General features: G+C 46.0%; 1 long non-coding RNA gene across 1 annotated transcript; it reads left to right on the plus strand.

Moving 5' to 3' along the window:
* Positions 1-700: 700 nt before the first annotated feature.
* Positions 701-3,219, plus strand: LOC121063591. Its single transcript, XR_005816078.1, has 3 exons — positions 701-793; positions 1,548-1,734; positions 2,966-3,219. It is a non-coding gene; the product is annotated as an uncharacterized LOC121063591 (long non-coding RNA).
* The last annotated feature ends 8,621 nt before the right edge of the window (positions 3,220-11,840 follow it).

Consider the following 11,840-nt stretch of genomic DNA (forward strand, 5'->3'; position numbering starts at 1 on the left):
CAACACCCTACACAGAACTGGACTAGGAACAGTTCTTCTTAGGAAAATTACTGAGGTTTCAAAGATTTCTGCTTGATTTTGAAGAAAAGAGAGAGATCCTGTCCCATGGAAGCAAACTGCAAAAATGCAAATTGCTACAGTTACTGAAGAACACTTGCTGTAAACTGGTATCTTGAACATGTGTTGCCCCTTTGGTGAATTAATCATTCCTGAATCATTCCAATGTCTCCTTCTAACCATTCCAATGTCTCTTTCACTTTCACTTTTTTCTGATTTTACCCAGACTCCTGTTCCAAAGACAGTCCATGCATGTAGCACCCCCCCTCAACTTTCTGCTTTCAGTGGCTTGTGTGCTGCAACAGACTTGCTGTCAGTCAGAAAGAGACTCTGGAAAAGGCGTCTCAGCCTCCAGTCTACCATCACTGGTTATCACAGTAAATGTGTGTGCAAGTGTTGAGAGATTTCCATTTATGAAGCTCCTAGCTTGTTTTCAAACATGTAGTTCTGAGAGATGTTTAATGCTGACAAGGTCTATGAAGTGCAGTGTGGCATGCAAGTGGAATTGCCTATTTATTTACTAAAATACCTTTCCTCCTATGTCACATACAAATAGAAAGGGACAAGCCTAGCAAAGCTGCCTTACAGATTTAAATAGCCAGTGACCAAGTAGTTGTTGCTTGTCTATTCACTACTGAAAGGAAGCATGCCTCTTGAGAGGCAAACACAATCTCAATTCCAGCTCTATTTTTTATCTTGAAAATAGGCCCATTTACTACCCTCCAAGGACCATGAGGTAAGTACTAACCCAGGAGCAAAGTACTTTTAAAACATTTAATTTCTAACTCTGGATCAGAAGGCACTATAGATGTTTACATTTGGTCTAATGTGGAATAGTTGAGTACCACCAAAGTTTTATAATCCTCGCTAGCCTTTTTCACTTTACTGGAAGGCTATTTGTATCAAACTAATACTTATAAGGGAGAAATATTTGTTTTCCACTCTAACAGTATGTAGATATAACTGCAAACGACAAACAAGCTATGAGACTGTACAATAGAAAATAACAAATATCTGTATTTATTTGATAACTTAAAAATATTTTAAATACAATAAATTCCCCTTCTTTTATTTTGACATTTAAAATACGTTTATTTTTCCTTTTCTAGAAAGAATTTTGTTTGAGGTCACTTCATTTAAGGGTCTGTTGCCTTTTTCCAGCTTTTAAAAAACATTTTCCCTAAAGGTTGACATTTAAATCTCTAACACTTAAATCACAATATTTATTTTTTTCATATCTACATTACATGTTATGTCAGAAGAGGTTCTGCTGTAATACAATGTAATATGCAAATATTAAGAGGCCATTATTATTTATGTTATGAAGAGATGGTGAACCCTCTGCTACAATCATACTTTTTTTTTGTACATCACTAAAAAGAATAGCCAAAAGCAATATTCCCTTAGTATTCAAAATGATGTGGAGTTTATTACAGAGACACTTTTAAAATGATTTTTGGGTAACATTTGTATTTCCTCCTTATCACTAGATGACAGCAACAAGAATTTCACATATCAGAAAATGTGCATAAGGGAATACCAAGACATTTTGCTCTGACCAGACAGAACCCTCCTACATCCAATCAAGAGGAAAAGAATAGAAAATGGGGCAGCTGCAGCCCACATCATCACCCCCTAACAAAAGCAGTACAAAATTCAGTGTAAATGAACACTAAGGTGAGAACATCTCTTTTCTGTGAGCAGAAAGACCAATACCCCTACACGAAAGGAATATATGAATTCCCCTCTACTGATCCTGGGAAAGATGCAGGAGGTCCACAGGAAGGTAGAAGAGGAAGAATGTAGAAGAACAACATAGAACAGTGAGAACAAAAAAGGATTCATCTTGTTACAGTCTGGGCTTTTGACAGCCACTGAAAAATGTTTTTTGTCCATTTGCTTGTTGTCCCCTTCTTCTCCAGAAGCTTCCTTTTCTCAGATGGCTTCTGGGACAAGGTAAAACCTTGAAGAATCACCTCCCTTAATTGCAAATAGCTGAAAGCTCAGTTTTTAGTTTGAGCCAGTCACCTCAGCTTTCTTGATACCTCCTATGTCAGTTCATCTCCTCCTGAGATAACCAGCTAAAATAAATAAATTACTCTGCAGTGGTGCCTGTTAGCTGGAGCCTGACTGTCTAGACAAGACAGCTGGCTGTGAGATGGAAACAGGAGAGGAGAGTGATCCCAACCATACTGTTAAAGAGGAGATTGGTGGGTCACAAATGGCCCTGGAAGTGGCCCTGGAAATGGTCTGTGATCTCAGACCAATACATGGACCAGCTGAATGTAACAATGAGACAAACTCCAGGCAAATGAAGGAACTTCACAAATATTTGCCTCTAGATCCTCTTTTGGGGAGCTGCACTGCAGGACAACTATCTGGTGAGCATCCACTACCTCAAAGCAGTTCATGAATCATGCAGAGAACATACTTAGGACTGAGTTTCAAGTTCCCTGTAAGGTATTTTGGAACAGGGCTCTTATACTCTAAACATTAAGAAGCAGAAAGCAGTTCAGAGAGATCTCTCTCAGCCTTGTTTTCCTGAGGGTCTAAGATGTGGAAACTGAGAATGAGATACAGTAGGGAAAAGAAGTTAATTCTGCCTAATACAAACAAACTAACAAAATTTCTCTGGCACATATATGCATACGTTGACAAGTTGCCATGGACCTTATTGCTGAAAGAAGTATATTTTGCTTTAGAAGCTGCCCTCAGTTTCGGTGATATCCCTTCATTTGCCTTGCAGGCTACAGCAGAAAGTGATTTTGATGTAATAATATAGAGCTAAACACACAAAAAAAATGCAAGTAATTTCTTTTTTGGATGCCTACATTTACTAAGCAAGTACAGGATGTTTAGCATCTTCCCCTTTGGCTTTATTTATAAGACATTCATTCTCTCTCCACAGGTGAATGAAAACCAAGAGGCTCACACAACCTGTTTACAAATATGTCCTGTTTTTATCTATGATTGCTTCACAGCGCTGCTGTGCTTCTCTGATGTGCTGGACTTCAGTCACAGCCCTGATATAAGCAATGTGTTACTTTCCCAACCAAAGAAAATGGAATTTAAGCAAGCTTGTCAACAGTAGGGCCCAGCAGGCAGGTGAAGCAAGGAATCCAAGAGGGTCAGATTTCTTGGTATTTCTCTGCTAGCACAAAAGATTAGAAGATAACGTTTCTCGTTTGGCAGAAATAAATCAAATCTGGTAAGTGCAAAGCACCCTCAAAAGTTTATAGTGAGAAGAACGAGGACCTCGCGCGGATCGGCTGCAGCGAGGGCTCCTGGCAGGGAGACAAACGGAGCCAACCCCTAAAACCCCCCAATACCGCGCCACAGAGCCGCTTGGTCAGAGCCAGAGCCCCAGACCCCTTCCCCCCGAGCAGGCTGGAGCTGTGCTTGTGCCGCCGCGGGCGTTGACGTCCTGAGGGCGGAGCCAGGGGTGACGGCAGCCCACCCCCTCCCTGACGCTATAAAAGCAGTCCCTAGGGAGCGTTGCGACCCAGGAGCGCCGCCAACAGGACGCGCTAACAGCACTGGCTTGGCAGTTAGCGCGGGCAGTTCAGGCGGGGCAGGGAGGAGTGCGAGGAGGATCCTCTCCCCCCCCCCCCCCCTTTCCCACCTTCTTTTCTCTTCCCCTCCTCTCCTCGGCGACGTCCACCTCGTTGCACCTAGAATTCACCATGGTGGGCACCCGTCGCAGTGGCCGGTCCGAGGCGGCAACCCAAACGGAGGAGATGCTGTCTCTCTGGGCTCATGTGGGCACTCAGGTGGATCCCCTGAGGGGGGAATTAGCAGTCCAGACAGGTGACTGCGGGGAGCCCCAGAATCTGGAGACCCACCTGGGTCCTGAGGGAAGAGAGGGCTGTCATGGGTGCAGGTGTGCCATGCTTAAGGAACTCCTCGAGCAGGTGGCTGGGCTGCAGCAAGGAATCCGCAGCCTGAGGGGCTCCTGGGAGTCTCTGAGGGTGACAGATAGGAGGTGTCAACCTGCCCCTGGTGATGCCCAGCAGCATCCTCCTAAGTCCCTGCAAGGGGTAGTAGCTGACCCAGCTGATCACATGCAGGACAGAGGGCTTAACTGCCCACAAGAGAAAAGGGGCTGGACCCTGGTCTCCGCTCAAAGCAGAAAGAGACATTTGCCCCTGACACCCACGGTGCCACCAACCCCCACGGTGTCCCTGGGTAATAGATTTGAGGCTCTCAGGCAGGAAAAGGAAGAGGTTAAGAGTCTGGACAGTAGTCCGAACCCGGGAAGCAACCCTGAGAAGCATGTCAAGATTGGGGGAAGTACTGAGCATAGGGATCGGGGCCGGACAGGGCACTGCATCACAACCAGTGCCACAAAAAAAAGAACGGAGAGTCTTAGTGGTCAGAGACTCCTTGCTGAGGGGCACTGAGGCTCCCATTTGTCACCCAGATAACCCATCCAGAGAAGTGCGCTGTATTCCTGGGGCATGTGTCAGAGGTGTTAGGAGGGCTCTGCCACAGATCATTAAACCAGAGGACTACTATCCTCTTGTTGTCATTCAGGCTGGATCCCGGGAATCTGCAACTAGAAAAATGAGGAATATTAAAAATGACTTTGCATCCCTGTGAAGGTTGTTGAAGGGATCAGGGGTGCAGGTAGCGTTGTCCGCTGTCCTCCCGCTGGGTGACCGGGACTCAGAAAGAAGGAGGAGAACAGGACAGGTAAATGACTGGCTGAGGGGGTGGTGTCTGGACCAAGGATTTGGGTATTTTGATCTTGGGCAGTCCTTTGAGAAGCCGGGTATATGGGCTGATGACCGACTCCAACTCAGCAAGTGGGGCACAAGTGTGTTGGGGAGCAAGCTGTCTGGTCTGGTTACCAGGGCTTTAAACTAGGTTTGACAGGGGAAGGGAGGGGAGATACAAGTGACAGAGAAGGGCTGGGGGAAGTTGTCACTGCTGTCACTGTTGAAGATAGTAGGGAAAAACCTCTGAGTTGTCCCATAGGATTGTCTGAGGGCTCCTCAGAGAAGGTAATGATCCCGATACCCTGTCTGGAATCTTCTTCTTGCATCCCTCCAGGGGTAACTGCACCTGCTGCTTCACTAAAGTGCCTGTATACCAATGCGCTGAGCATGGGAAATAAACAGGATGAGCTCGAGATCTGTGTTCGGTCACAGGGCCACGATCTCATTGCAATCACAGAGACATGGTGGGAGAGCTCGCATGACTGGAACGCTGTCATGGAGGGCTATGTCCTTTTTAGGGAAGACAGGCTGGGGAAGCGAGGGAGTGGGGTTGCCCTTTATGTGAGGTAGCAATTAGAGTGTACCCAGCTCCACCTGGGGGAGGGTGAAGGACAAGTGGAGAGCTTGTGGGTGAGAATTAAGGGGTGGGCTGGTATGGGGGACACTTGTGGGGGTGTACTACAGGTCACCAGATTAGGAAGAGGAGGTCGATGAGGCCTTCTACAAGCAGCTGGCAGTAGCCTCACGATCACAGATGCTGGTTCTCATGGGAGACTTCAATTATCTAGACATCTGTTGGGTAAGCAACTTGGCCAGGCACACGCAGTCCAAATGGTTCCTACAATGCTCTGAAGACAATTTTCTGACGCAGGTGGTGGAAGAGCCGACAAGGCGGGGGTGCTTCTGGACCTTGTCCTTACCAACAGGGATGGGCTTGTTAGGGATGTGAAGGTTGGGGGCAGCTTGGGATGCAGCGACCATGAGATGGTGGAGTTCAAGATGGAACTTGGTGGAAGAAGTAAGGCTAGTAGCAGGATTGCTACTCTGGACTTTCGAAGAGCCAACTTTGACCTCTTTCGGGACCTGCTTGGGAGTATCTCATGGGCTAGGTTGCTAGAAGGCAAGAGTGCTTGTGAGAGCTGGGCTGCATTTAAACAGCACTTCTTCAAAGCTCAGGATCGGTGCATCCCTAAGAGTAGGAAATCGGGGAAGGGGGGCAGGAAACCTGCGTGGATGAGCAAGGAGCTCATCAATAAGATCAAAAGGAAGAGGAAGGTCTCTGAAATGTGGAAAAAGGGCCTGTCTTCTTGGGAGGAGTATAGAAGTGTTGTCAGGGCCTGCAGGGACGTGACGAGGAAGGCTAAAGCCCACCTAGAGATGAGGATTGCAAAAGAGATAAAAGATAATACGGGTTTTTTAAAGTATGTAAACAGTAAAAGAAAGACTAGGGATAATGTGGGTCCCTTACTGAACGAGGGGGGTGTCCTGGTAACGGGAGACACCGAGAAGGCGGAGATAATGAATGCTTTCTTTGCTTCAGTCTTTGCTTCAAGGACTCCCCCCCCCCCCCCCCCCCCCCCCCCCCCCCCCCCCGGGACTCCTCGACCCTGGTGGGAGGAGAAAGGGTCTGGGAAATGGAGGGCTCCCCCCTGGTTGATGAGAGAGTGGTTCAGGAGCATCTGAGTGGGCTCAACACACACAAATCCATGGGTCCCAATGGGATGCATCCACGTGTGCTAAGGGAGTTGCCAGAGGTGATCACTGAACCACTCTCTATCATCTTTGAAAGGTCCTGGAGAACAGGAGAGGTGCCTGAGGATTGGAGGATAGCCAATGTCACTCCGGTCTTCAAGAAGGGCAAGAAAGAGGATCTGGGAAACTACAGGCCAGTCAGTCTTACCTCTGTCCCTGGAAAGGTGTTGGAACAGCTTGTTCTGGATGCCATCTCCAAGCAAGTGGAAGAGAAGAATGTTATGGGGAGTAGTCAGCATGGATTCACCAAGGGGAAGTCGTGCTCGCCCAACCTCGTTGCCTTCTATGATGGCATCACCAGCTGGGTAGATGGGGGGAGAGCAGTGAATGTCATCTACCTTGACTTTAGCAAGGCTTTCGATACTGTCTCCCATGACATCCTGATAGCAAAGCTGAGAAAGTGTGGGATAGAGGAATGGACAGTAAGGCGGGTTGAGAACTGGCTGACTGGCTGAGCTCAGAGAGTGGTGGTCAGCGGCACGGAGTCTGGCTGGAGACCTGTGACTAGCGGCGTTCCCCAGGGGTCGGTGCTGGGTCTGCTCTTGTTCAGTTCAACGTCTTCATCGACAACCTTGATGAGGGAATAGTGTCTGCCCTCAGCAAGTACGCCGATGACACAAAGCTGGGAGGAGTGGCCTACACGCCAGAAGGCTGTGCTGCCATTGAGCGAGACCTGGACCGGCTGGAGACATGGGCAGGAAGAAACCAAATGAGGTTTAATAAGAGCAAGTGTAGAGTCCTGCACCTGGGAAGGAACAACCGGATGTATCAGTACAGGCTGGGGGACGACCTGCTGGAGAGGAGCTCTGAGGAGAAGGACCTGGGGGTCCTGGTGGACGACAGGTTGACCATGAGCCAGCAGTGTGCCCTGGTGGCCAAGAGGGCCAATGGGATCCTGGCGTGCATTAAAAGGAGCGTGGCCAGCAGGTCAAGGGAGGTGTTCCTCCCCCTCTACTCCGCCCTGGTCAGGCCTCACCTGGAGTACTGTGTCCAGTTCTGGGCTCCCCGGTACAAAAAAGACAGGGATCTCCTGGAAAGAGTCCAGCGGAGGGCCACAAAGATGATACGGGGCCTGGAGCATCTTCCCTATGAAGAAAGGCTGAGAGACCTGGGTCTGTTCAGCCTGGAGAAAAGAAGACTAAGAGGGGATCTCATCAATGTGTATAAATACCTGAGGTGTGGGAGACAGAAGGATTTGACCAACCTCTTTTTAGTGGTTTGTGGGTATAGGACAAGGGGTAATGGCCACAAGATAGAGCACAGGAAGTTCCGCACCAACATGAGAAAGAACTTCTTCACAGTGAGGGTGACAGAGCATTGGAACAGGCTGCCCAGGGAGGTTGTGGAGTCTCCTTCTCTGGAGATATTCAAGGCCCATCTGGACGCCTACCTGGGCAGCCTGCTCTCAGGAACCTGCTTTGGCAGGGGGGTTGGACCCGACGGTCTTTCAAGGTCCCTTCCAACCCCTTCAATTCTGTGATTCTGTGTGATTCTGATTCTGTGATTCTGTGTGAAGAAGGTGTTGGCTCAACATAAAACTAGTGCCGCTAATAAAAGCTGTATGGAAGTGACATGCTTCATAGCACAGTATACGTAGTGCTGTTCCATGACCTGGAAGCCTCAGGCCTTTTGTACAAAAGTATTTTAAAATTCTTACAGCTCTGATTCAGCAAAGCCTGCTCTCTCACCTGCCTCTTTTCCCCATCCACTTGTTTCATTTTCTGGATTGGGTGATGATACTTGTTTTTCTGCTCTTTGCTGGGACCAAATTATCAATCTACCTGCCACCCACTTGGTAAAGAAGGCAATGAACACCAGGCAGAAGTCACTACATATTAATTCATCATTGCCTCCAGAAATAGAAATAACCTAGCTTTTTTATTATTATTATTCCTCCCTTCCCCTCTCTGGAATAATTTGCCTTGTCAGCCTAAGAAACAGTATCAGCAGCTCCCTAAACTTTAGCAGAAACAGTAACTTCATGTTCTAGAAATTTATGGTTAAGGGCTTCATCAGAAAACCTCCATGAGGTGGTTCAGTTGCTACTCAAGTACTGGGAATTGCTTATTGAATGCAAAGTTCATCTGAGGTCTGCTTTTGCTGTTACCCCATGTGAGTGTCTGAAATCTTTAAATCAACATTCATCTCGTGCCTTAATGCTCTGTTACTGTAACAGGTGTAACAGGGTGCACGTAGTAGTCTCAGTTGAATCAGGACAATTAATTTGTTTTGCATTCTGAGACAGTGAATGACCTTACAAGCAGGAAAAAAAATAAAAAATAAGGCTGCCTCAAACTGTTTACCTTCCCTTGCTTATAACTTCACTTAATTTTAAGTGTTTGATTTGGATTATGTCATTCTGGGTTTCTGACGAAAACTAAATATTATTAAACTTTTTTTGTTTTGTTTTCCTTTTATAAAGGATTTTTTTTTCTTTTTTTTTTTTCTGAAAAGCTTTTTTTAAGGATGCTACTGGAGCTGTCAGACCTGGCAGACTCCTACATTCCCCCTTCCTGGCTGCTGCAGCCCAGCTGGGTGCACTCTGGGGCACTGGGGGCCCTTAGCAGCACCCACGTACAAGATCATCAAAACCCACATAAAATGTAACTGCTAATAGCCCAGTCCTGTACTTCCACTCCAGCAAGCCAGAATTGAAAATCCTTTAGTGAAACACATATCTTCACTCTCTAGATTACAATGCACACCCACAATCACAGACTCCTCAAGTATTTGGATAGCCTCTAAGTCCATCTAATACCCATACTTAGGCCCGTTTGCTAGCCACTGTCTCACACCCTGAGTATTTCCAGATGCACATTTCCTCCTACCCACCAGCTAATCTTATTACTAGCAATTAGCCATCTCATGCATATGCATACACTTTTGCCTCTCCAGTTGTTGTAACATGGGTATATGAGTCCTACAGCCTGTATCCCCCTTTCCAGCTGTTGGCATGTAGACCTTGCACAGCATTCACACATGCTACGGGGACAGGGAGAGAGACTGGAAAAAAAAAAAATTGTAGAAAGATTTAGTGAGAGGGTAGGCAGCTGGCACCTTTTCCCCTCTCCCCTCTATTTTCCTGTGCTTGTTTTTTTTCCAGTCCACCCTGACACTACCCTTTCCCCACCCTTGACACTTTCCCTGAACATCCTACAAAAAGGTTTACAAAATATCACAAGCCCATTTTAATATCCAATAATACTGGTGCTAGTCTTGTTTCTCCCTTTTCATCAATTACAAAGCTCAGGTTGACCTTCTTCAAAGCTATCTGTGAGTGGTGTCTTTAATGGCTCGTGAACTGGTGACTGAGGAGTCCTGGTCTTTGTTATTGTCTTTGTTGCTGCTTTTCTAGTTATGTGTAATTTCATTTATACTTACAAGTCCTTAAATAGGTAATTCAATGTGATGTTCTTTCACTCCAGAAACCCATGCAGCTTTTTTTATGTCCATGTTTTAGAGTAGGCCTTGGCCATCCAGGATAGGCAAAGACAATAGTACAGGATTGAGGAACGTGCCATTAACTGTGGCATAGACATTTCCCCCTCATGCAGCCCACCTTTAAGCTTTGGATGACAGCCAGTTTGGCTGTGCATAGCAGAGGTCAGACTGGCAGCTTTCCACCTGATCCACGCAGGCTGGGCTCTGCTTCAGCTGCAGCACCCGACTGTGCTGCAGATGTTGGATCCCTCCAGCCCCGGAGCGTGATCCCTCCACACGCAGGGTTGCTCTCCCCCTGCAGCCCTCCCAGCCCACACAGCAGCTGCAAGCAAAAAAAAAACTGTCTCTGTGGTCTCACTGCTCCCTCTTTTGGAGTCTGGTGAGAAAGATATACTGTGGCAGGGGAGAAGAAATCGGGTGGAAGCAGAGGAAGGGGAGAGTGAGTATATGAGTTGAGCAGTGGTACATGGCAGCATCCAGGAAAAGAGCACACTGAAAGGATGGAGTGGGAAAGGGTGATAAAAATAAAATAGGGCTTGCAGGGGTTGACGACAGGGAGAGAAAAAGGAGAAGGTGTGTCTGGGGAGGGAAGCAGGCAGTGGCAAATGTAAAGGACAAAAGCAGGAGAAAAGGCTGAAGCCGGATTAAAAGCTGGGGAAGGAGAGAGTGATTTAAACTGATAGCAATGTAAAATGAGCAGAAAGGGGCTAGAAAGGAGACTGAGGGAATTTGATCTGGAGAGTGTGAAATCAATAGGATAAATTCCCCACTTCAGTGTGGAATTATATTCCTTATTTTTCAGTCTCAGCAGTACTATCTGGGAAGCAGCTGTATAATTCAATTCATTGGTGAAATCCTTATCTCATTCTGTTCTCATGGTCAATCCACATGTAAAGTAACAGTTTTTCACTATTACTAGTCACCACTAGTCATATGCAAAACTTTCCTAATAATCTTTTAATTTAATACAAAGAAATATGCAAAGACTCCCACAGCCCATATCAGTAGTTGTGTGTGGTGTGTGTTGCAGTTCTAGCTTTAACCATCCAAGAGTTTTTTCTCTTTTTTCTCTGGCTAGAAATATTTCTCTTGGACATATTTCTTTTTGCTTGTTTTTAAGTAAGTGTCTGACAGTTCTGGGCTCACTTGCAGTAGCTATTTTTTGTTTTGTTTGTTTTGTTTTTCTCTCTTACAAATACTTCCCCTGATGCCATTCTGACCTTTTGAATTCTCTCCATGTCAGCAGCTTCGTCTTAGGAAGGCAATCCTCCCAGACTTTCTCCTGCTCCCCCTTTCCCCTTCAAACCAAGTACTGAGTAAATAGATCCATATTACCAACAGCAACGCACTGCAGTTCAGTCACTTTTACCATGAGCTACCTATTAAGTATTTTTTCTCAAGACTTTCCAAGGTGCCACAAGTAAATACCTGAAGTAAATGTCAAGCTGCCTTCCAACTTCCAAGAAAGAACCAGGGATGATTTCAAGGACATTAAAAGGACTATTACCTAATTATATTTCATATGCCATTCTACATAATGTCTGAGTTATGCAAGTGTGGGGGTATTTATCAAGAAGGAAGTATGAATTTAGGTATAACTTCACATACATTTTCTTCTCACTTTTTTTTTTTCCTTCCTGGGATTGTTCTGCAGCATAATTATATTTGTATGTGGCATGATTGTTATTATTTTTAAAACACATAATCAATGCTGAGAAAAAAAAAAAAAAAAAGAGCCAATATAACTGTAACAGAAAGCATATGCATCAAGGTAACATAGTGTAGCCATCTACCTCTGTGGAATTTTAGCTCCGTGCTACTGATTTAGAGGTAGGAACACAAATATTTTATTGCTTCTTTACAAGTGAGATG

The sequence above is a fragment of the Cygnus olor genome, chromosome 1 (genome assembly GCF_009769625.2).
Source record: "Cygnus olor isolate bCygOlo1 chromosome 1, bCygOlo1.pri.v2, whole genome shotgun sequence".
NCBI classification, from domain to species: Eukaryota; Metazoa; Chordata; class Aves; order Anseriformes; family Anatidae; genus Cygnus; species Cygnus olor.